Below are 22,756 nucleotides of genomic sequence, written 5' to 3' on the forward strand. Positions count from 1 at the left end.
ACAGATGCTCAGAGCCTGAAGGAGGCTGAAGAAGAGATGTTGGAGGGACCTGGAGCCCTGCAAGGCTTGGGCACGAGCTTGACAGGAGCTCCTGGGGTGCAGGGCATGCCACCGCAGCTAGCAGACCTCTGGCCTGGAGCTCGAGCGCTGTGACGCAGGAGATATGGAGAGGACGGGTCTCCTCTGACCCTGCAGAGTGGTGGAGGGAAAAGGAGAAAATATTGTGGGGTCAAGGAGGAGCCTACATCTTTCCGTCCATGGGCAGCCCATCTGGCCTGTACCCGCCACTGACATGAGCTAATTATGGATGGGGCAGAAGAGGTTGGTGAGCCTGAGGGCAAAGGTGATGTTGGGGATGAGGAAGAAGGAGCAGCTTTCCTGGCCAAAGCAGGTGGTGTTCTGCAAGGAGAGAGGATGCAGGTCGCCGCTGGGCTGTGTGAGGAGAGGTAGCCGTCAGGGTCTGGAGGGGCTTGGGGAGCCTTGCAGTGGCTGTTCCTGGTGGCGGGGGGTTGCCGTCAGCCCTGGCCCCCCCCAGTTTGTACTGATGTGCCTGAGCCAGTGCAGGTCCTGTGCAAAGTGCTGCAGCTTCTTCCTCGTGAAGCAGCTGGTCTCCTGGGAAGAAGGGAGGCAGCATGGAGGGCAGAGGGAGGGCTCCAGCCAGCTCTGGGCTAACGTCGGGCTTGGAAACAAAGGCTGGATGCTTCAGGTGCCCCTTCCCCTCTTGCAGATCCCCTTTCCCTTTTATTTCTTTCTGGCTGTGGGGAATTTGGTCGTCCCTCCCACCGAGAGCTAATCCTCCCCTGGCTCACCTGCTGGAGGATGTGCTGGGCTTGTACAGGCAGCTCCGCTTCCAGTGGGGCCATAGTAGCCAGTGTCTTCTTCACCTGCTCCTGGGGAAGCCTAAGAAGAACAGAGCATACTTAGAGCACCGCACAGCAGGATGGGTGCCCCAGAGGTGCTGGGAGCAGGGTGTTTCAGTGCCATACATGTCCTGAGCTTCAAATTGGGTCTGGTTGCTGGAGGGCAGGTAAGAGGGAGCTGTCCCCAGCAGAGAAACCCCCTAGCAGGCAGCGAGATGAAATGCTGTGGGATGGCTCTACTGGGAACGCTGAAATGCCCTGAGCGCTGCAGGGGGACTTCTGATTTGCAGCAACAAATCTAATCACTAAAAGAGACCAATCCTCCCCGGATGGCATCTTTGCTGATGCTCCATCACCCCATCACTGGCTTTTTGGGGCCCTGGCTGGTGGGACCTGTAAGGCATGTGATGAAAACTCCTTTCCCTAACTATTTAATCAACCAGTCTTTATATTATGAAAGTGTATTAGCTTTGTTTGTATATATATATATATACACACACACACAATGAGTTCACATGATACACTGTAATGTGATGAGGTAGTAGAGTTTTCCTGGAGACTTTGTGATGTGGTTTAGCCCCAGCCGGCAGCTGAGCACCACGCAGCTGCTCGCTTACTCCTCCCCTGGTGGGGTGGGGAGGAGAATGGAAAAAGAAGGGCAAAGCCTTGTGGGTTGGGGTAAGGACAGTTTACTGGGACAGCAAAGGGAGAGGGAAACAATCAACAACAGTACTGATAACAGATATTCACAATGGGTGATAACAGAAAGCAATTTACCGATCGATGACCGACCGGATGCTCAGCCCATCCCGGAGCCACGCTGAATCCGCCCCTCTGTGACTAGCCCCCTTTTATGGTGAGCGTGACGTCACATGGTATGGAATAGCCCCCCTGGCCAGCCTGGCTCACCTGTCCTGGCTCCTTGTGAAAATTAACTCTATCCTAGCCAAAACCAGGACACTTTGGTATTGTTTATGCTGAAGTAAAAGAAACTAAAGGACAGCCCAGCCCTAGAAAGAAGGACTTTGCTTCTGGGAAGCTTAGAGCTGTCCATGAAGGATAAAGAATACCCCGTGTCAACCAAGATAACACCAGCATCCTAGCCCCTCTGACACATCTTTGAAACCCTCCCAGCATCATCCAGCATTGTAGATCAATACTTCAGGGAGGACTGACTCCAGGGACATCTGGCTCAATAGACAACCAGCAAGAATGCTGCAAAACTAGAGTTGCTTTGCAGTTTGACTCTGATTAGTAATTGGTAGTGTGGGTTCTAGTCCTTAGTCGCCTTGTACCTGAATGATTGAAGAGTATAAGAGCCTTATGTAAAGACACATTTGGGGTGCACCAATTGGCTCGGACACTGCATGTGCATGGAAAAATATTTGCCCCTGTAATTCTATACTTTGCGACCTTGCCTCTCCCCTTGGCTGGCATGGGCCAGTTGTGAATTTTTTGTGCCATCAACTTGGGGCTCACCTGTGGGCTGGGGGTTTTGCCAGATGAGGTCCAGGCAGTGCCAGATGAGGCCAAAGAGGGGGTGGAGCAAGCTGGGCAGCCAGTGTAGTGCCAGCTCCGGGATGTTGGCATGCAGGTGCCGTCCAGTGATGCCCGCCCGCTGCCCTGGCGTGAGCTCAGTTTTCTGCCCTCAGCCAGTCCCTGCCTGGCCCCCAGGGTGGCCGCGGCTCCTTCCCAGGGACAGACCCAGCTCACCAGCAGTGATGCTGGTGCTGGGTCAGCGATGACGCTGGTACCGGCGCAGTGATTCCGGCACTGGGGCAGTGATGGAGGCCTCCATCCTCCTGGCGTTGATGCTCATCAGCGGGGTTTCACCCATGGGCGCCCGCAACCCAGAGTGATGGCCCACCTGCCCATTGCTCTCAGTGTCCATCCCCAGCCCAGCCTAGCCAATCACAGGGTGGGCAGGGGCTGTGTTAACGCCCTGCCCCCCCACCCCCCCACTGCACAAATGACTACAGGCAGAGAGGGGCTGCAAAGCGAAGACCCAACTCTTTTAATGAATGAAGCAAGGAAGAGGGATCTGGGAGAGGGCCGGGGTTGGAGCACTGCCTGCAGATGTCCTCTGCACGTAGGTGCTATGAGGGATGGTGCTGGAGTGGCGGGTTATGGGTAGCTGTGCTTGTTGGCTATCTCCATGTCATTCTCCCTCTGCACAAAAAGCTGTAGCTGGTCCAGTGACATCTGCAGGGCCACCCGCTGCCGCTCCTCCTGTGCTAGCTTCTTCATGTGCTCCCACTCAGGCTGCTGCTCAGGTGTGATGGCACTGACTACTCCTGCTCGTCCAGCAGGGTGGGCACAGCCATGATCCCCCCCACCCACCCAGGGCCTAGGCGATAGCCCAGAGGCAGTGGGAGGGTGTGGCAGCTGCGGCAGCATGAACAGCTGCTGTGGCAGCCTGTCCTGTGGGGTTTGGCACCCCATGGGTGACAGGCACAGCCAACTCAGCTGCTTGGGTTTGGCAGCAGTGTCGGTGTGTGCCTTGTTGCTCGATGCCGGTGCTGTCTCCCTGCCATCAGCCGGGGGCTTGGAGGCAGCCAGCCTTGCACTTGGTCTCAGGGCCCCTGGTAGGGGATTGGGGACCCTGGGGTGCAGGTCAGGTGGTTTGCATACCAGGCCCACCGCCTTCCCTCTTTGGGCCAGTGGGTGGAAACTCTTGATGGCATTCAACAAGCGCGCCCTCAGGTCGGTGTGGGGCATCGCCAGGCCCCACAGCATTTTGGCCAGGACTTTTTTGTGCAGCAGCCTGTCCTGGGGTTGCATGTTGTGGGGATCCATGCTCCATGCCTTCTCAATCAGCAGGGGGTGGGGTTGGCAGGCGGGCAGTGGGCGCGAGGTGCTTTGCCCCCGCCCAGCATCCCCAGGGCATCTGGGGTGCTCGAGCACGAAGGTGGGCACATTGGTGTCCTCAGATACCCTGCGCTTGCTGCCGCCTGCATGTTGCCTGCTGCTGCCCGCCTGCTGTCCACTTCCACCTGCTGCCATGCCTTTCTAGCTTCCCCTCCCCCAGGGTTTTTGAGTGTTTTGCCCCCCAGCACACCACTATCTTCTTCTTGGGTGGCAAGCTGTCCCACCGGGAGGTCTCTTGAGCCCTGGGGGTGCAAGCTGGCGTGGGGCACTTGGCCCGCTTGCCGCCTGCCTTGCCTGATCTGGGCACCACTCGCCATAAGGCAACGCCTGGTGGCAGCGGCAAGCAGGTCAAAACCACCTGGGGCTGCTTCCACAGAGCCTCCTCTACCAGGCAGGGCAGATGACACTGGGGGGCAGTGAGGGGGCTGGCCAGAGGACTCAGCAGTGGGATCTGGAGGGCTCAGCAGGGGACTCTCCGGAGGACCTTTCAGGAAATCCTTCCAGGGACTCTCTGGAGGACTCCCTGGGGGACCCTTCTGAGACTTGCCCTCTGGGCAACCCTTCAGCGGGCTCTCTCTAGGGCTCTCCTTTGAAGTCTCCATAGGAGTGTCTCCTGAGAAGGCTCCCCAGGAATCTCTGGCAGCTAGGTGAGGAGGACCGCCTCTACCCTTGCCTACTTCCTCTTGGGGTCCAGCAAGGGAGGTGTTGCCACCCCCTGCCAGCAGGGATTGGTGTCCCCCAGCATCGCTGCTGCCACTCGGTCCTTGGGACAATTGCCTTCTGCCTTGTACTCCAAGAAGTTGGAGTTGCAGAAGGTGGTGCTGTCAGAAACGTCAGGGACATTGGCCATGTTGGGGACTATGATTGGTAATTGGTAGTGTGGGTGCATTAGTCAAGTCGCCTTGTACCTGAACAATTGAAACGTATAAGAATCCCGTGTAAAGGCACATTTGGGGTGCCTCAATTGGGCTGGGAAATAGTCTCTCTCTGAGACACCCCCGGACGCCCCCCTAACCCCCCAAAACTCAGTCCCTCATTTTCTCTAGCAAATGCGCTCTCCAAAACTTTATCCAGCTTCGTAACAGAAGAGTCATTAATAGGTGGTACCTCTACATAGGTGTTAGAAATGTCCTTTGTATCTTGGCATTCATCTGTAACATCTAGAGATGCAAGTTTTTTAAAAATACATTCAATGGCAGACTTTATAGAGGAAGCTTGTCCTAATTTCTCTTTGCTCTCAGGAGATCCTTTGATGTACAAAGTAATTTCTTTTGAAATCAGTTCAGGTTCTTTTGATCTTCTTGGTTTGTCTTTATCTGTACTGTCTTCAGACTCACACTGCCCAAGGAATTAACCTTCAGTGTCCAAGGATTTTTCCTGACCTTGTGCTGACCAATGATATTGGGATGCGTATTATCGGCTTTTGTTATAATACTTTCAGCAGCTGCTTCTTTGGTAGGAGTAGTTTCAGAATCCGACTGAGTAAAAAGTTTCCCAGCCTCACAGCTAAAGTTGGAAGGAACCTTCCTCAATTCTTCACAGGCAAACTGTGCTTCCATCACTACAGTTTCCATTAGAGCATCATTCTCAGAAGATTTCTGAGGTCCAGGGGCACTGCACAAAATAAACCCACGTTTTTCACTTGAGAAAGTCCATCTAAAAGATGAATGTTAGGAGTAAAATCCCCTTTAGTAAAAAACTTGGTGGCTACTGGAAAACTCTGAAAGACATTCCCTTTAGAAACCTATTGTTTCCAACTTCCTCAGCTCCCAGAGAAGAGGGATTTTTTCTTCCTCTTGCTTCTGCAAGTATTGCATTAAAAAAAGCATACCCAACACATCTGTCTCCCTCCACTTGCTGCTCTACATGACATCGATAGCCAAACCCACTATATTTGCTCTCCTCCCAACTACAAAAAAGTAAACACATGGATTTCCCTCTCTGCCAAATGGCAGAGCAGAAGGTGGGAATTTACATTCGCTTATCCTAGGGTGGAAAAAAGGGGAAGAGGAATAGAAAAAGTATTCCAGACAATGGAAAAAAATGCACAAAATGTTCTCTGAAAAGTTGAAAGTTTTCCAAGAGGCATCTGCCAGTATTTAATATCAGAATAATATACGCTCGGTGCAACACTTGATGTACAGTGTGGAATTCTCTGTACTGATTGAAATCTTTCTATTAAATAGTATTAGTAGGCAGGTGTGGTGGTGCAACCCCCGCTCCCTTGAGCTGCTTGGTACTTGGCGCAATCTCTCCCCGCCTTTTCTAGGCCGCATACCTGAGCAGCAGACCAGAGCGTTAAGGCACCCCCTTAATGTGCCCGGTTCTTGCTTCCTTGGTAACGGTAACAATCTGGTAAATCTGTGCTCGAACTGTAACATGCTTGTTCCCTCATTACTTGGGAACAGTAGTGACAATCCTGACAACCTGTGCACCTGTGCCTGAGCTGTGGCCCAAAAGGGGGGGTATCAGAAAAGTTCTGAGTCTGCGCAACTGGTGGAAGGTACCAGAATATGTCGTCATCTGAGCTGGGCCGAGGTGAAAAGTACCTGACAAAAGTCAATTTTCTCAGACCCTGTAAATAGCGCTTCTAAGTGAGACCCTTTGGAGCTCTCCTCGATCGCAGCACACTGTGACCAGTATCCCACCTAAGCTGAGACACCTCTCAGGCGCAAACTTTGTGCGAATCATCTGCCAGGGCAGAGCCAGTGTTCTTGAGTCTCAACTATGGCCTGTTCAGGAATGCCAATACGTTGTATTTAGTCTAAACTCAAAGAGGGAAATTTTAACTATAAGCTAGCTTCCAGCCTTCTCGAGTCCCAGCTGTCACCTGCTGAGGAATGCTGATGCATTGTGAGTATTTACTCTAAACTCGAAGAGGGAAATCCTCACTATAAGCTAGCTTCCTTCATCCACCTCTCTGCTTATATACATGTCTAAATACATACATTTGCCTTTACGAGTGTGGGTGGCATATATCACTGGGCCCAAATATCTGTTTGTCTTAGGTTTTATGTTCATCTATCTACCGATCTATACACTTTGATTTAGATACCTTATAGTAAGTTAGTGTGAATCTTGTCATCTTCAAATCTGTAATGAAGTTGCTGGTTTTATCATAACATATATTCCTGAATTACTTGTAAATCTTTAAAATCAGTCAGTCATTAAGCACTGCCTCATGCTATTAAGAAATTCTGAATTGACTAAATCAGAACTGTGTCAAACACCTTTCATTCATGGCAGCAGGTAAAACAATGATAAACTTGTATGAAATCTTGTTTTACTCGGAGTATGCTCATTTTAGCTTATGTCCTCTGTCAAGCTGTTCAGCTGGCTGTATGTGAGAGATTCTAAGATTATTTTTTCAGGAACTGGCATCAAAGCTATAGGCATCTACAGTTAAAGCACAGAAGTTGAGAGACAGACAAAATACCATCTTTAGTCGAAAACTACTGTTTGCAAAATTTCTGCATTAGGTGTTAAACAGGATCATTTTGAGTTCTATGCTCTATCCTCATTTTACACATCACCCCGCTCACCCCCCCCAATATACTTTATGAAGCTTATGACGTATTATCTCAGCTGAACTTCTCTTAAGTTGACATGTGCTCATATGTCAGCTCAGCTCTGCAAGTTATCATGGGATAATAGCACAAACTGTTATGATGAAATTTGCGGTGTGTGTTTTCTTGGTATTTCACATTATAATGCTCCTGAATACCGAATACATCATAGGTGAGAAATTCTAGATGGAACAAACATAGCTTACTGTTTCAAGAAGTTCATTTGTTGTAGAAAAGAAAAATATCAGAAGGTTTAACAGGTTGGACTTGGCAAGCGGAATCATCACGTTTCAGTCCAATTTCTTTAGATTCATTATCTAAACTAATCGCACCATTTAGTGAATCATTTTTTGGCAGCTCACACTGTGATCTTTCTTCTTCAGCATTCTGACAGGAAGAATGGGAATTCTGCAATGTATGAGCTACCTTTCCAATCAAAAGTACATTGCAAGGTATTATGTTGTAATTCCTTTCAAACAAGTCCTTCAGCTCCTCAGGTTTTCCTGAAGATTCTGTAGCATGAGGGACTGCATTATCAGAGGTGAATTTAGGATTTCCATTCACTGGCGTCTCAACAAAAATTTCATCAGGAACTTCCTGTTTGGAAACGTTAGTAGCAACTGACATCGTAGATGCATTTGAAGTAAACTCGGCTGCAGAAGAATTTCTAATTGTGGATGAAGGAAAAGGCTTGCTTAGATCCTAAGCTAAGACAGGTTGCGACACAGCCTGACGTGCAGGCAATTTGTTATGAATACTGATAGTGCCAAAGCCGGACTGTCCCCGAGCCACGCGTCCTGGAGCTGCCCCGCCCCTCCCCGACTAGGTCCCTTTTATGCTGAGCATGACATCATATGGTATGGAATACCCCCTTTGGCTAGTTTGGGTCACCTGTCCTGGCTGAGGCCAATCCCAGCTTCTGGTGAAAATTAACTCTATCCTAGCTGAACCCAGGACATTAACCAAAACTACAAACTGAATATTAGAACTGAATATGTAGGTCTTCCTACAATCACTGTCCTTTTCAGAGCAATAACTCATCCTTACACCATCTGTGGCCTCAATTTCTCCTCTTTCTTAATATAGCCAGATACAGAGAACAGATATATAGCAATGTACACAGGTGCAGCAGTTTAAGGCCAAGCAATGAAATGCATAATAAATGACATGGAGAATTTCAGGTTTGACAGAACTGAATTATACAAATAGTAATCTTTTCCTAGCATAGAAGGAAAAATACTTGACAAGAAGAAAAATGTAATGACTGTAAAGTAAATATATCCTGAACACATTTGGTTTTTGTTATTACCTGATCTAAAAAAGTACATAAGCTTGCTGATTGGGAACTGGTTTGCTATCAGAAAGGTCTGTTGAGGCATCAGTCATTTGATACCAAAAAGTCCATTACCAGCCCACAAATGAAGACAATGATATCTTTAGATGAGTTGCACGCTTTCCAAATGATATCACAGGTAGAACACACCAGAAGAAACCATACCAAAACGATTCAAACAAAACATATAAAATGCCACCTTTTCCCCTAAGAACAATGGCTACCAGTAACATTTTATTTTCTTTACAGCTCCTCTGGCCACCTTTCTGCCTTCCGGCGGTTGGCCCAGCTCCTTTCCCAGGGGATCGTGGGAAGGGCGGTGGACGGGGCCCGGGTATATGATGAGGCCCCTCACCAGGGAGCTCATTCTGCTGCTGTGCACTTCTGGTGTCAGTGCTCTGCTGTTCCGTCAGTCAATGGCAGCTTTTGAGCTGGCTCAGCTCTCTGGGCAAATGTGTTTTGACATTTATGGAAGCAGAGGTGTCTGAAGTAAGAGCTTCAGGACTAATCAAGATTAACCAGCATACAGTGTAGAAAGTACACTTGTATGCAGCTTTTTTTTTTGTTGGGTTGTATTGTGTGTGAGTTTTTTGTTTGGTGGTTTCTTTGGGGTTTGGGTTTTTTTTCCACCCAGGTCAATAATTTTGTATTGAGTGTTCAGGTGTTTGCAAGATGATTTAATAGTATGCTTTTTTTTTTTTTATTCTTCTAGGTGCATTGTGTTTGACTGGAGTTCCTGACTTTATTGAAGATGGAACCTTGTTTTTTCACCAGTTTTTCTGTATACTGTGTAAGCTGCTGGTATTACCTCCCTTAATAGGCCTGATGGTGAGATTATTTATTAGAGGTCAGGGTGAGCATCTTGTATGCATCTGTGCATGGAGTTTTAGCATTTCTCAAGAAAGCAGTAAGGATGTAAGGCATAGCATCTTTCAGGGTACAGGACAGCTCATTGCTTTTCCCAATCACCCATGGAGTACCGTGTTGTTACTGGAAGCTTTGCAGCTTCCGGCAGGCTCTTCATAGATCGTAAGTGTCAGGACTTTGCTTATTTTGTGGGCCTGTAGCAGAGCCCAGAGTTTGCAGGGAAGATGGGAGTTGCCTGCAGAATGCAGGGCACAGCTCAGAAGAGCGGCTGACTCAGGGGGTTCAGGGGTGCAAATACAGGGAAGGAGCTGTCAGGAAGGAGTGGGATTCCTTCCCTGAGAGTTCAGGAGAAGAGGAGTTTCTAAAGTTTTGGGACTGCAGGATGGCTGGGAAAGGGAGGAGGGTTCATCAGCCGTTCTCAGGTTTGTTTTGCAGTTGGATTGGGTTGTTGATGCGGTCTGTTCCGTTTCAGTTTCTCCATAGCTGATGGGAGGTACAACAGTCATGAGAGAGGCAGTGTAAACCACCTGGCCCTCTGCATCACAGTGTGCAGGCCTGAACGTCAGAAGAGTCTCGTCTCGTAAAGCATGAGGTACGTTAAAATATACCCTTGTGAACTCTGAGGTCTCTGCTTCTCTGTGCCTTTTACTTTCTTCATTCCTGACTTAATTTTGTATTCATAGCTTTGCTGTCCATCTAGATGTCACAGTCATTGTTAGAGACATCGGCTAGGCACTTATTTGCAGCACAGGTTTGTGTCACTGTCTTCCCTGGAGTTTCTTGGAGAAGAGGATATGTATTATTTGTGCTCCTAACAATCTCCAGCCAGGGATCTTTCTTTTATCGCAGTCCCAGGCCCGTGAGCTTTTTCTGTATTCCAATTTTACCTTTGTCCTTAAGCGTGCAATGAAGTTTGCTCTAGTATCAGTTGCGGCAGTTACGTTCTGTTATTCTTGTTGATCTGTTGTGTTTTTAGCACCAGTTTCTGTAGTCTTAAGGTGATCTAAAAGATCTTTGAGTCACCATGTCACAATTACTGTGTTTTTTCCATAGGCTGACTACTTCTGTAGTTCCCTAATGGGCTTTGTAGGTAAGGAGGTAGTTTGTCACTTGTTTTCTCTGTACTATACCACATCTTACTCAGGTCTTGATGTTCCTGTTGGTTTTTTTGTGCTAGGCGGGCACATTGGTAGCCATGCTGAGGGTCTCATGCGCCTCAATGCATCAGCATAATGCCAGCTGAGTGCTTCCTTTCTTGTGTTAGATGCTCAATGCACAGATCTGTCTTGCATGTCTGGAGTCTCAGAAGTCTATGGAAGGTGTTCTCTCACAGCAGTGATCCAGGATGTGTTAGCATATCTGCTGTCAAGCAGTCTCTTTTCATGGAGACCTTTTCTGGGACTACTTCTTCCTTGCATCCTCTTGGTCTTAGGTCCTAGAGCCTGGCTTCTCATGCATTCATTGTCAGAGTTGCAGATGTATCTTTTTTTGTCACGGGCTGTGGTGCTTGACTTCTGGGGCAGCTGTAGATTCTTCCTCTCAGCCCCCTAGGACTTCTCACCTAAAGGCATCTTCGCTTTGGAGTGATTCCTCTTGCCCAAGAGTCTTTCTGTGCCTCTGGGTCAAATCATTCGTCTTGTGTGCAGTGTCAGTCTGCACACGTGCCTGGGTTGGAGGTGGCTCTGCCAGGGGCATAGCAATTTTTAGTCAGGGAAAGAATAACAATAAGAGCCTACGGCTCATGTTGCTGTACCTAGAGTGTTCAGTTACAAACCTTACAGTCCACCTCAGAGCAACTAGCCCTCAGTAGCAGGTGAGGATGCCGAAGGGATGACGGGAACTCTCTGGGAGAGGCTGCTGGAGTGCTGGTTGAACAGATTGAATCTCAAAGGTGTTAAGGCTTGTATGCTTAGAGTTTAATGTTGTTTTGATTTTTCTTAATGGCAGGCTGTTGTTGGACTCTAGGTGATATTCCTAAATGGAAACAAGACCTTTGGAATTGTTAAGCTGTTGCTCTGCATCTGGGTGATTTGTTCAATGCTGGTTTTTGCAGATGCAGAGGGACGAGTCGTGTGCCAAAGGGTGAGAGAGGAACCTCCTGCCGAACATCCTAGTTAGCCAATGTGTGGGGTGGGTTTTTTTTGTTGAGGATGGATTCCGATCCCTGGCACTCTGAAAGCTAAGTTGAGGGACCAGGGCTGGGGAGGGGCTGAGAGGAGGAGGGGACAAGGTTGGGAGCTGTGGGGAGTGAGGCGTTTAAAGTTAGTGTAGGGGAGAGGGCTGTCCGGGAGTAGTCCCCTTTGAGCAGTCGAAGGGAGCGGGTTACTTGTCAGCATGGTGCTAGAGTGTGCCGGGCAGGGCAGTTCCAGCCTGTGTTTGTGTTGTGTAGCTTGTCTTCTGTGTCTTAGACCTTCCTTGGGTCTCAGTGTCCTCTTTGCGCTCAAGGAGCACCGCACACTTCTTGGGTGCCACCCCTAGGGTCTCGAATGCCCATACTCATTGGCATTGTGCCACTCAGGTGCTTCTCTTCTCGCATAGCAACGTTACAGCATGGATCGGTCTTGTGTCTTGGAAGTTTCCAGTCAGTCCCCTTTTGCAGCATAATTCCAGGCTGCGTCAGCAGCTCTGCACTCCAGCAATCCATTTTCAGGGACTGGCCCTTCTTCCCTGCATCCTTACATTCTTAGGTCTTGAAGACAGGCTTCTTGCGCATCCATCATCTCAGTTTTGACAGTAACTTTATCTTCTAGGTGCAAATCAATGTGCGAAGCAGGATATCCACACCAGAATGGACTTAAGCAAGGTGAGTGACTGACGTGCTGAAGTAGCATTTTTCTGAGGTGTCATATTATCGACATAGCTAAAATCATACCCGGTCGTTTAACAGGTGGGGGTCAGGCCTCGGCACGGCAAACCGAAGAATCTGACTCTGAGCGGCCGAGGTAAAGGGGCAGGAGAGAGGAAGATGTTTCCGAGGAGGGCATCATCGCGGCGGAGGTCGACGCCAGCTGACGTGTCGGTGACCAGCGATGAAGAGGAATGCGGTGGATAGGGGAGCCTCCCGGTTAGGTGACGTGTTCCCGATGAGGATGGATTCTGGACCCTGCCCTCTGAAAGGTAGTTCAAGGGGCAAAAGCGGTGGGCGGGGTGGGGCCAGCGGGGGGTTTAACGTCAGGGTTGCAGAGAGGGATACTTAGTCTGTCTGAAGTCTAGGGGCAGATAGTGGTCCTGGATGTGAACGTTCTGGCCTCTGTCTGTGTCTGTCACTTGTGTTATCTGTACTCTTTCTTGTATATGGTGCCTTATGGCAAGTCTCTACGTTCTGCCCCACGGGCTCTCTGCACTTGGCACACACCTCGGCAAGCATCCATAGGGTCTGTAACGCCTGGCCACTTCAGAATAAAGCCCATCAAGCGCTTATCTCGTGATCAGAGCTTAAAGCGTGTTTTGCATCACAGATGTATCCACAGGGTTGCCTTTGCAGAGATGGTCTGGGCCAGACTGACAGCTCTGCTCTTGGAAGATCATCTTCCACAGAGATTCCATAGCATGTTTCATCCTTAGGGGCTTGGGTCTTAAAGCCTGGTTTCTCACACATCCATTGTTCTGGTGTTGTATTGCATTGCTGCAGTCTGTATTGGTTTTGACTACCATCTGAGACCATCTTGTTTTGTAGTGCTTTGTGTTGTATTGCATTGTGTAAGGCTCTGATAACAAGTGAATGTCGCAGACATCCATCTTGACCCAAGCAGGGATAAACTGATAACGGGGGAATGTGGCAGACATCCGTCTCGGCCAAGGACAGAACCTGCAGAGGCAGGATAACGTCTTGTGAGCCCCTTCCCCTATTCCTGAAACACGTAGACAAAAGACCATCTGTGTCCTGTGCATGCGTGCCTGTGAAAGGCCATCACTCAGTCAACCTTGAAGTGGGGGTCAGTGAGACCCCCAAGACACCCAGAACCCACCAACTTATTTCTGGAACATTCCTGAGCACATACTGTGCCTGCTCAGTGATGACAGACCCCTGCCTGTGCGGAGCATTTTGGGTTATAAAAAGGGGAAACAAGTTTTCGGTGTGCACCCACCACCTGAGGACTACAACTACAAGCAGAGAACATCGCTGGATCCAAGGGTGGTGATATCTTTTCTCTCTCTCTCTCTCTTTCTCTCTCTCTTTCTTTTCCTGTCTATCACTCTGTCTCTAACTTCATTTTCAGCACATTAGGGTAATATCATCACAAGTTTTGCTAAGCAATTACCTTTTGTAGTTCTGCTAAGTTCTAAGTATTGTTATAACTTTTGCCAAGCCACTATCTTTCGTAGTTCTGCTAAGTTCTAAGTAAATTTGTGATTTGTTTGAACCTCTAGAGTAATTCTTGTTACTCCTGATTACTGCGCAGAGAATTAAAAAGTTAACCTCACCCTCATCCACTGAGTGGGATGGGACATTAAATTGGCATCATGGACAGGATTCTCTGTGAGAAGCGGTAAAGAGGTTCCCTAAAGGGGATATCAGCCAGAGTGCTGAAGAAAGGAGAACTGATAATTGGTTGAAGCTGAAATCTCCGACAGTAGGTCACAGCAAGCCGGGATAAGCCTGATCTTGACTGCTCCCCACTGTTGGATTTGTTAAAGAGCTATAAAGCTTGCCCGACCCCGAAAGGGCATAGCTGGGCAGACGGACACTGGCAGTCCCCAACAACTGTAGCGGAACAGATAAGAGACTTGGCAAAAGGAAACAAGTTTAAGCCTGGAAAGGGAAAGGCTGTGGTTTGTGGTGTCTTGGGAGCTGCGTTGATAGCTGCCCAGAAGGACAAATGCATTGTCACACAAGGTGAGCGGGAGGCAAATGAGTCCCTTCAGGAACTGGTTAGAAAACTACAGGCAGAATTGGAAATGGAACAGGTGAAATGGCAACTAGCTGGAAAAGTGTTAGCGGATGAGAAAAGACTCACAGAAAACTTGAAGCCTGTGAGATGCTTTTGTGAGGGAAAGAGAGCTGAAGTTGCAGCTCCCTGGGGACCTTGACAGTGAACCAGGATTTTCTAGCTTATCAAAAGAAGCCAGCCCCCATTGCGAGGAAGGTTGCCCCTCACTACCCATGGGAGGAGCTGAGGACGGTGACAGAACCTGACCCTACACCCAAGCTCCGGCCACTTATTAAAACTGAAGTCGTATATGATGACGAAGATGCAGAACCCACCGTTACCACTAAGGAGATACCTTATACTGTTACTGAATTGGCAAAACTACAGGAAAAAAATATAGTAGGCAGGCTAAGGAAACTGAGACTGAATATGTGTGGAGGGTCTCCCTGACAGGCAGAGACAGAATAAGGCTTTCAGAGGAAGAGGCTCAGGGATATTGGGGTCCCGGTGTATTTTTGACCGTAGATGACGAGCGGGAACCTTGGTCCCTGACCCAGAGGGTGGCATATTGGGCCAGAGGGTTAGACCCATTGGAGAGAGGAGATCCTATTGCCATCCCCACCCCTGGAGTAAGCCAGCTTACAGAGAGTGTACAGATGGCGGCTTGCCTCCAACTAATGCATGACAGGCGCCTAGCTCCCCGCCAACCTTCCCCGATGCTGTTGTTTGCCAATCCGGATAGGATGACTCCCTTGATTAGAGGGTTACCTGATTCACTGAAGATTGATGCTGTGCAAATCCAAGACCGACTAAGAGCCACTGTAGCCATGGGACCTCAGGGCAGACCGGGTCTTACCTGGGGGGGAAATTGCACGGGAATTGATCAGTTATGGCTGGTGTGTGGGGTACGTTGGGAAGAAGGGGAAGGCACAAGAAGAGGTCCTTAGGACCAAGACGGAGGAGAAAATGCTCTGCCCCTGAGATGGGACCCTTGTGGGGGGGCCCTCAAGAAATCAATTGTGGAAGGAAGGTCTACATACCTCAGAGGTCTCTGTACCTCAGAGATCAGCTGCTCCCACAGCTCCCGTGGGGGGGCCCACCAGCCCTCCAAAGTCAGGAAACTTCTTGCGCTGTCCCCAGTGAGTGAGCCGGGGGACGGCCAGTGGGTATATTTTAGAAGGTTCACTGAAAACGAGCAGCGGGACCTACTCATAGCCTTTCCCCTTGGTCTTGTTAAGACTCCGGTCACTTTTCTGGTAGACACAGGGGCCAAATGTCTGCTTTAAATGCTGATACCGCAGGCTGGAGTGGGATTGTCCCTGATACAAAACAGATATGGGTTACCGATGTGTTTGGATATTCCAAACCCCAACCTACAGCTGGGTGCCAGGAGACACCACCCCCACCACAACCACTATGGTATTGGGAGTGCTTCCTACGAATATTCTGGGATTGGATTTATTGAAAGGGAAGTCCTGGATGGACTCGGCAGGGAGGGAGCGGAAGTTCAGATTGCATGGAGCCCTAGTCAACAGCTTTCATTCCTGGCACTTACCCTTTGGGAGAAGTTGCTGAATAATTCCAATTTTGGAGCTGGGCCCTGTGAAGAGTGCAAGTGAATGTTGTATCCCTTACATGTCTAACCATGCGGAGAGCCCCAGCGTTGGTGTGACTGTGAAAGGGTGCCATGGCATAGTGAGGGCATTCAGCTGCTTACAGTCCTGCACTTACCCTTTGGGAGAAGTCTCTGGATTATTTCAATTTTGGACCTGGGCACTGTGAAACATGTGATAGTGAATCTGTTACAGGGCTACACAAGCTCAGAGCCGTGCTCCTTGTGGTACTGTGAAAGGGTACGGAGGGAAGGTGCGGGCCATCAGCAGCTTTCAGTCCTGGCGCTTACCCTTTGAGACAACTTGCAGTATTATTTCAGTTTTGGAGCTGAGCTTGGTGAAGACTAGGAGTGAATGGTGTATCCCTTACAGGTCTAACCATGCCGAGAGCCCCAGTGTTGGTGTAGCTGTGACAGGGAACGAAGGGAAGGTGAGGACCTTCAACAGCTTTCACTTCAGGCAGTTACCCTGTGGGAGAACTTGCTAGAAAATTCAATTTTGGAGCTGGGCTCTGTGAAACGTGATAGAGTGAATAACTGCGACATGGTTAGACAAGCGTGGGGCCTTGTCCTTGTGGGACTGTGAAAAGGGTGCCAAGGGAAGGCGAGGGTCAGTAACACCTTTCTGTCCTGGCACCTTCTGAGTGGGAGCAGTCGCTGGATGTTTTCAACTTTGGAGCTGGGTGCTGGGCAAGTGTTACCGAGAGCGAGTGGAGACTTAGCCGTCCAGGAATGGAAAGCCACTCGGTCTTGGTGGGACTTTGAATGGGCTGCCCAGGGAAGGGGACGGCCAGCAATAGCTTTCAGTCCTGACACTTAGCTTCTGGGAGAACTCGCTGGGTAATTGCAATTTTGGCACCAGGCTCTGTGAAACACGATAGAGTGAGTATCTGTTACGTGGCTAGACGCACGCAGATCCCTGGTCCTTGTGGTACTGTGAAAGGGGTGCTAAGGGAAGGTGAGGTCCAGCAACAGCTGTTTATTTGTGTAACTTATTGTTTATTCATTAAAGAAACAATAATTTAATCCACTATACATTTATACATAGGACTGTCAAGGGCTCGAATGACTGTCAGGGTTTTAATACAATATGATTCTAAAACGATAATATTCAAAGGAAAGAAGGAACATGTTTTCAAACCAACTTATAGTGCAAATCAAATAGTGAAGAGGAAAACGATGGACACACACAGAACACACAATAACTTTTTACCATCTCTCCTGCCTTGCCCTGGAGAAAACGAGAAACAGCTGCCTGGCTGCCTCCTCCACGCCTGCCAGCAGCCCTTTGTGCCCGCTTCAGTTGTGGTGCTGGAGAGCCAGCTCTGAGAGTGCAGCTTCAGGAAAAGAGACAACATCTGTCTGCTGCTGCGTAACGCTCATCGTCCCTTCTTGGCTTAGTGTCCATGCAAAGGGCTATTGTGAAACACTCACTATCTAAGCAACCAAAACACAAGCAGGCACACTGGTTTGTGTAAGAGCTTTGCTTTCATTAGGGGAAAAGGGGGGCATTTCTAGTCATATTTCACCGAGTGAGGTACAACAGGAGACTAAAGGAACGCATGCTTGCGCGTAGAAACTGTTTCATGTATAAAAGGTCTCAATGCTAAATCAGACTGGTAAAAAATTATCCTTGAAAAATATTCTATTGGGAAAGTTCAAAAAAGGGAAAAGAGACAGCCATATTCATAACTAAACTGCACGGTACGTATTCACCGAGCACGCTATGAAACTGAAATACCTGAAAGCAACCAAATCAGACTGATCACATTTAAATTTCTTAAAGAAAACTTGAGGTGGTCAAGAAATGAGTACAACGATTCAGGATCCCCACCCCTAAATGCTCCTGAATGCATCTTTCTAACTCGGATTCCTGAAGGCAAATACACCTTTCTTTACGTTTGCTCTCAGATTCCTTCAGCTTTGTTTTCAAATGCTGTACTGTAACTTCTTTCTGCTGCAGAGCCGTCAAATACTGCTATGGACTTTCTGCTGTGATTGGCACCACAAGAAATGTTTCTCCCTGATCGTCTGAAAAGGAAAAAAACCAAACCATCACATCACTCCTACAGTTCTTCAGTCCTGGCAAAGCATTTCATAGACTGATACAAAGCTTGACCCATTTGGGGCCCCTCAGTGTCTGCACAAGTGACTCCCTCTGGCAAATCAAAGCACTTGAGAAAACGGCCAATTTGTGGCTACAGTGCAAAATTTACTACTAATCGTACTTGGTTTCAGTGCCATTACATCAAATGAGACTCTAAAATACCTAGCCATCCCCTCACCCAAACAGGTGGTGTACCCAAGAGCAGGCAGCCAGGCTGTAGACACGGCCAGGTGAGGTCATGTACGGACCGAGTTCAGCTCCACAGGTGAGTTATGAAGCTGCGCACCCTGAAACCTAGATTCATTGTACCTAGCTTTAGGTGTCTATCTGACATGCTGGGCTGTTGAGTTGCCTGAGACAGAAGGAGAGAGAGGGAAAGAGCAGCAGCGCAGTGGCAATTTCTTCTCTGCAATATGTGTCGCATGCTCTGGCAGGTATCTTTTCTCTTTCCTGTATAGAAAACTGCACAGGGAGGTGCCTAAGGCTGAGCAGGGTGAATTTTCACCCAAGTGTCTAATATTTTCCCTTCTAGGAAAGAACCGGGAAATCCACATGAGAACTGATGTCATGAGACCACATGACGGAGCCTGCCTTGGAGTGAAAACCAACTACAGAGGGCTTTGACTAAAAGTAACCTTGAATTTGACAGTGCTGAAACAACAGTGCTTTTACACGGGATGGAGCATCCTGCTGACTGTCGAGCCAGCAACGGGCGGAATCACACCTGTGCTGAGGAGCAAAATGACCTGCTTGGCAGCCCAGGCAGCTGACGCCACATTACAGTGCAGAGAAGGTAAGCCAGTGCGCTGAACACCGGGATGCTGGAGTAAAGACTCGCCTCATCACCGGGCTGCTGTCGCTTCCTTTGCATGAGCCCGAGTTGCTGCTGCTGCTGGCTGAAGCAGCCCCGTAATTCTGATGGGTGGCAGCAGGACGCAGCTGGTTTTTGCACAGTGGTGACAAAGGGTCCTTTTCACAGGAAGCAGGTGGGCTGGCTCTGGACCTGTCAGATAAGGATCCATTATTGCCACCATAAGGGCCATGGCTGGAGGGGAACCAAACCAGCTAAAAGCGTATTTTTTTTCCTTTCCCACTCTTTATTAAGAAAGATGCCCATGCGTGGAGGTTTGCTGTAAGACTGCCTTTGTTCTCCTCAGCAAGCAGCCTGAGGGATCACAGCGTGCAGTGAACATAGGTTTTCTTTGAGCCACTGTTTTCTTCTGCCTTTGGCATACTGGGCGCTTCAGCTGCCGTTGTCAGCTATTCATTTGCTTAGATACAGCTGGAACCCCGCTGCGAACAGGCAGGAATGGTATTAAAATAGACAAAAGCACAACCTCGTCTTTCTTCCTTCCAGTTTCCCTCATACCTGCCTACTTTTCCTTTACCACTCTTTAATAAATGATCCGTCACCTGTGTGCCTGAAAGCAATTGGCATCTGCGCTGCCCAGCAGCTGCCAAAGGGCTGGGGCGCTCTGAGGACAGCTTCTCGAGGCGCGTTCCTTGCTCGCTCACTTGGTTTGCCTTCCTGCACTACTGGGCTGCTACCTTCATCCTCTCATGGAAGTTGTTCTAAACTGGATGAAGGGGCTGGGTTCAAAAAAATACAGAAAAAGTCAAATCCAGCCAGCAAAAGAGAAGCCTTGAAGATAAAAATTTAAATGCCGCAGAATTATGAAGCAAAATCTCAAAATTTGTCTGACTTGATTTGCTCCCATCTCTGAAAATGGAACAGTTCATAAGGAGGAGATGGTTGGGTGGCTGCTGCAAACCTTCACCACACCGCTGCGGTTTGGATGATTTTACAACTATTTTACAATGAAGTGCAGGACTGTGGTTTGTGACAACATGGCAATGTTTCATAGCGAGTTAAGTCAAAGAGTGAGAAGAGAACATATTGCAAAGGAGACATCTCGTTCCAGTTGGTGCAGTGCAGCGTCAACTCATGTGTGAGGCAGAATTTGCACAGACTGTCCGTAACACAACAATGCATTTGAAGGAGCATTATTACAGAGGACTTCTGTCCAATTACCTCGCTCTGTATGCTCCAATATAAAGTTAGATTTAAATGCACAATAATATACGAATCGATAGATATAACCTTAGTGCAAGTCAAGTGATTTTAGGGCTTCATATAATACTTAGTATTGTTTTTTTCCCCCAGGCAGTACCTTCACTTGTTAGACTTAACCTGGAGAGCACTTAAGAAATGTTTACTTTTCTAACAGTCTCCCCACACAGACAGGAAGCTGCTCATTAAGCATCGTTCTGCAGATCTCTCTACACTGGGGCACACTGTGACCTCAGAGGTGTCTGTGTGACTTAAGCATACGGGTGTCCCGCTGCTGGTCCCAGTCTGCCTGCCAGCTCTTCCATGAAGGACAGGAAACCAGTCCTGCCAACGGGAACTCTTCCCACCTACTCCAAAAAATTTAACCAGTGGGGATTGCGTGGGCAGAACACAATGTGCTTTTTTTTTTTTTCCTATCTCGTATTACAGTTCTCGTCAGTGTAAAAGTGCTGCCTGAGAGCACAGCATTACCCAAATTGTTTGAAAACTCACAATACTGATATTGTCTGTCTTAGCTGCAAGGCCTTACGGAGTGGTGTGTCTGCACTAGCAAGGCTTGCACCATTCAGGAAACATTGCTTTGCTTACTTCTGAGAAAAAAGAGATCTTTTGCTCCCAGCAGCAGACATATGGACTTCAGGTGCTGAAATAGTGGCCATGCTGCCTGAAGAGCTAAAATCAGCTTTGCTCCCTGGAAAGGAAAAGGGGAGAGTAAAAACATGATGGAAATTATAACTCAAAATAACAGTTTTCAAAATAACAATGAATCACAAGCATCCTTCCTTTGTCTGTCCTGTCTGAATTTTAGGCGTTGCATGAATTTTCAAACATCCCTGAGGACAAGCGCTGGGTTTGTTCCAGATTTGCAACAGTTCTTCAGAACTGGCACTTCAACAAGAGCAGAAGAAACACTGGAACACAAAACCCTCATGCTACAGAAGCCGTTTTAGGACGTGGCTGGGAACGTTTGTTGTGACAACCTGTTTGCTTTCTCACAGCCATCAATACGTGAAGGAGGCTGCTCACGTGGCTCCTTCAGGAGCACAGTGATTAGGAGCACACAGCTGTAACTGTAGATTCCTCTTGCTTTAAACCACGTGAAAACATGACGCGCTGGGAGGAAAGCTGCTTCTCTTTAGGTTTCTGAGATGACGTACGCTTATGTGACTGTATCTACAAATGTGCATAGGCTAACAGGGTCTATGTACATGTGTATATGTACAGACATAGGCAGGTTGTCATGGGACACAGAAGCATAGCAAGGCAGTTACAATAGCCTTAAAATAATCCAATAATCCCGCATGGTGCACAAGTGCTTCTCGGCTGTTAAGCCATCTATCGGAGTACTGACTTTCTACGGATCACAGCTTTATTTCCCAAGCTCTGGCATATATAAGGACAACTGCTCTCATTTTGCTAAGGCCAGTAGTAGGTAGATGTACTAAGAAAGTCTCATCATCTGGAAAGCATCCTAACTTTAGGGTGGGTTTTTTCCAGTCTGTCACTCAAATGGCAAATGCCCCAAGCCAGAGCCAGGTCTCACACTGCAGAGCCACAATAGCGTACGATGACTTTATCCGAGGGGATGGAAATAACTTTCCAACACCCTTTACACAGCTGGTCAGGGGGGAGCATCTCTCACCTGAGAATTTCCGGGCACCGTCCCAGGCACAGACACCCCCGTCGGCGGCTGCAGACTTACCACGAACCCCATTTTTGCTGTCTTTTCCGTGAGGGGGGGATGCAGCTGCAGCTACCATCATCCCCACCAGGGAACCATCAGGTGCACAACCTCTCTTAAACTTGGCAGAGCTGATGGCAATGTGCATGTCTTGCACCCCTGAGCACCCTGGGCTGGGAAAAGGCCTCATCAGAGCACGTCTTCACAGCCTTAAAGAGGACGAGACTTCCAGCAACCATCCTTACCATTCGGCAACTCTTAGCAGCCCGTCTTAGGATTAGATGTGTTCGGATTTAGCTTCATTGCTCTTCAAACTTTTAACTCACAGCTACATCTCCAGTTCCAATCCTTAACAGCATAAGCAGCGTATTTCCCAGAAACACTAATGCTGCTTCTTTTCCTTTTAACATGGGCTTCTTCTAGCAAGATTGTTTTTGTACACCACAAGCAAACAAGGAAAAAACCCACGCTGCTCACGTGCATTGACAAACATAAGAAAAAGAAGCGGCAAAGAAACGTTGAAGTCTGCTTTAGCATTTCGGGCTTTTCTTCAGATAACGCCCTTAGAAACGACCCCTTTCAAGGGCAAAGTCTCCCAGGGGGAAACGTACTCAATTCACAGTGTCAGGCCCATAGCTGACTGTGGGTTTGGTTCCAGCCCCTGGCCTTTGGCTTACTACTCATTTGATTTACTATTACTATACATGAGACTCTCGCGTCGGACCCCTCTGCAGCAAACCCCCAAATCAGTTATTTGCATAGCTCCACTTTGAACATCATAAGATGTCAGAGATGAGGAAATAGGGGATGTAAAGGAAAACAGAAAAGGAAACAATCTGTTGATTCTTGAGGAAACGTTGCTCAGAAACCCCTTCAAATCCCAGGATTCTCATCAGAAAGGCATTCATAACCTGGAGGAA

General features: G+C 48.4%; 1 long non-coding RNA gene across 1 annotated transcript; it reads left to right on the forward strand.

Annotated features, from left to right (window-relative positions):
• The first annotated feature begins 9,356 nt into the window (after positions 1-9,356).
• LOC129212822 (uncharacterized) lies at positions 9,357-18,142 on the forward strand. Its single transcript, XR_008579292.1, has 5 exons — positions 9,357-9,417; positions 9,967-10,086; positions 12,245-12,297; positions 12,382-12,611; positions 17,941-18,142. It is a non-coding gene; the product is annotated as an uncharacterized LOC129212822 (long non-coding RNA).
• Positions 18,143-22,756: the final 4,614 nt, after the last annotated feature.

The sequence above is a fragment of the Grus americana genome, chromosome 14 (assembly GCF_028858705.1).
Source record: "Grus americana isolate bGruAme1 chromosome 14, bGruAme1.mat, whole genome shotgun sequence".
In the NCBI taxonomy this organism is placed as follows: domain Eukaryota; kingdom Metazoa; phylum Chordata; class Aves; order Gruiformes; family Gruidae; genus Grus; species Grus americana.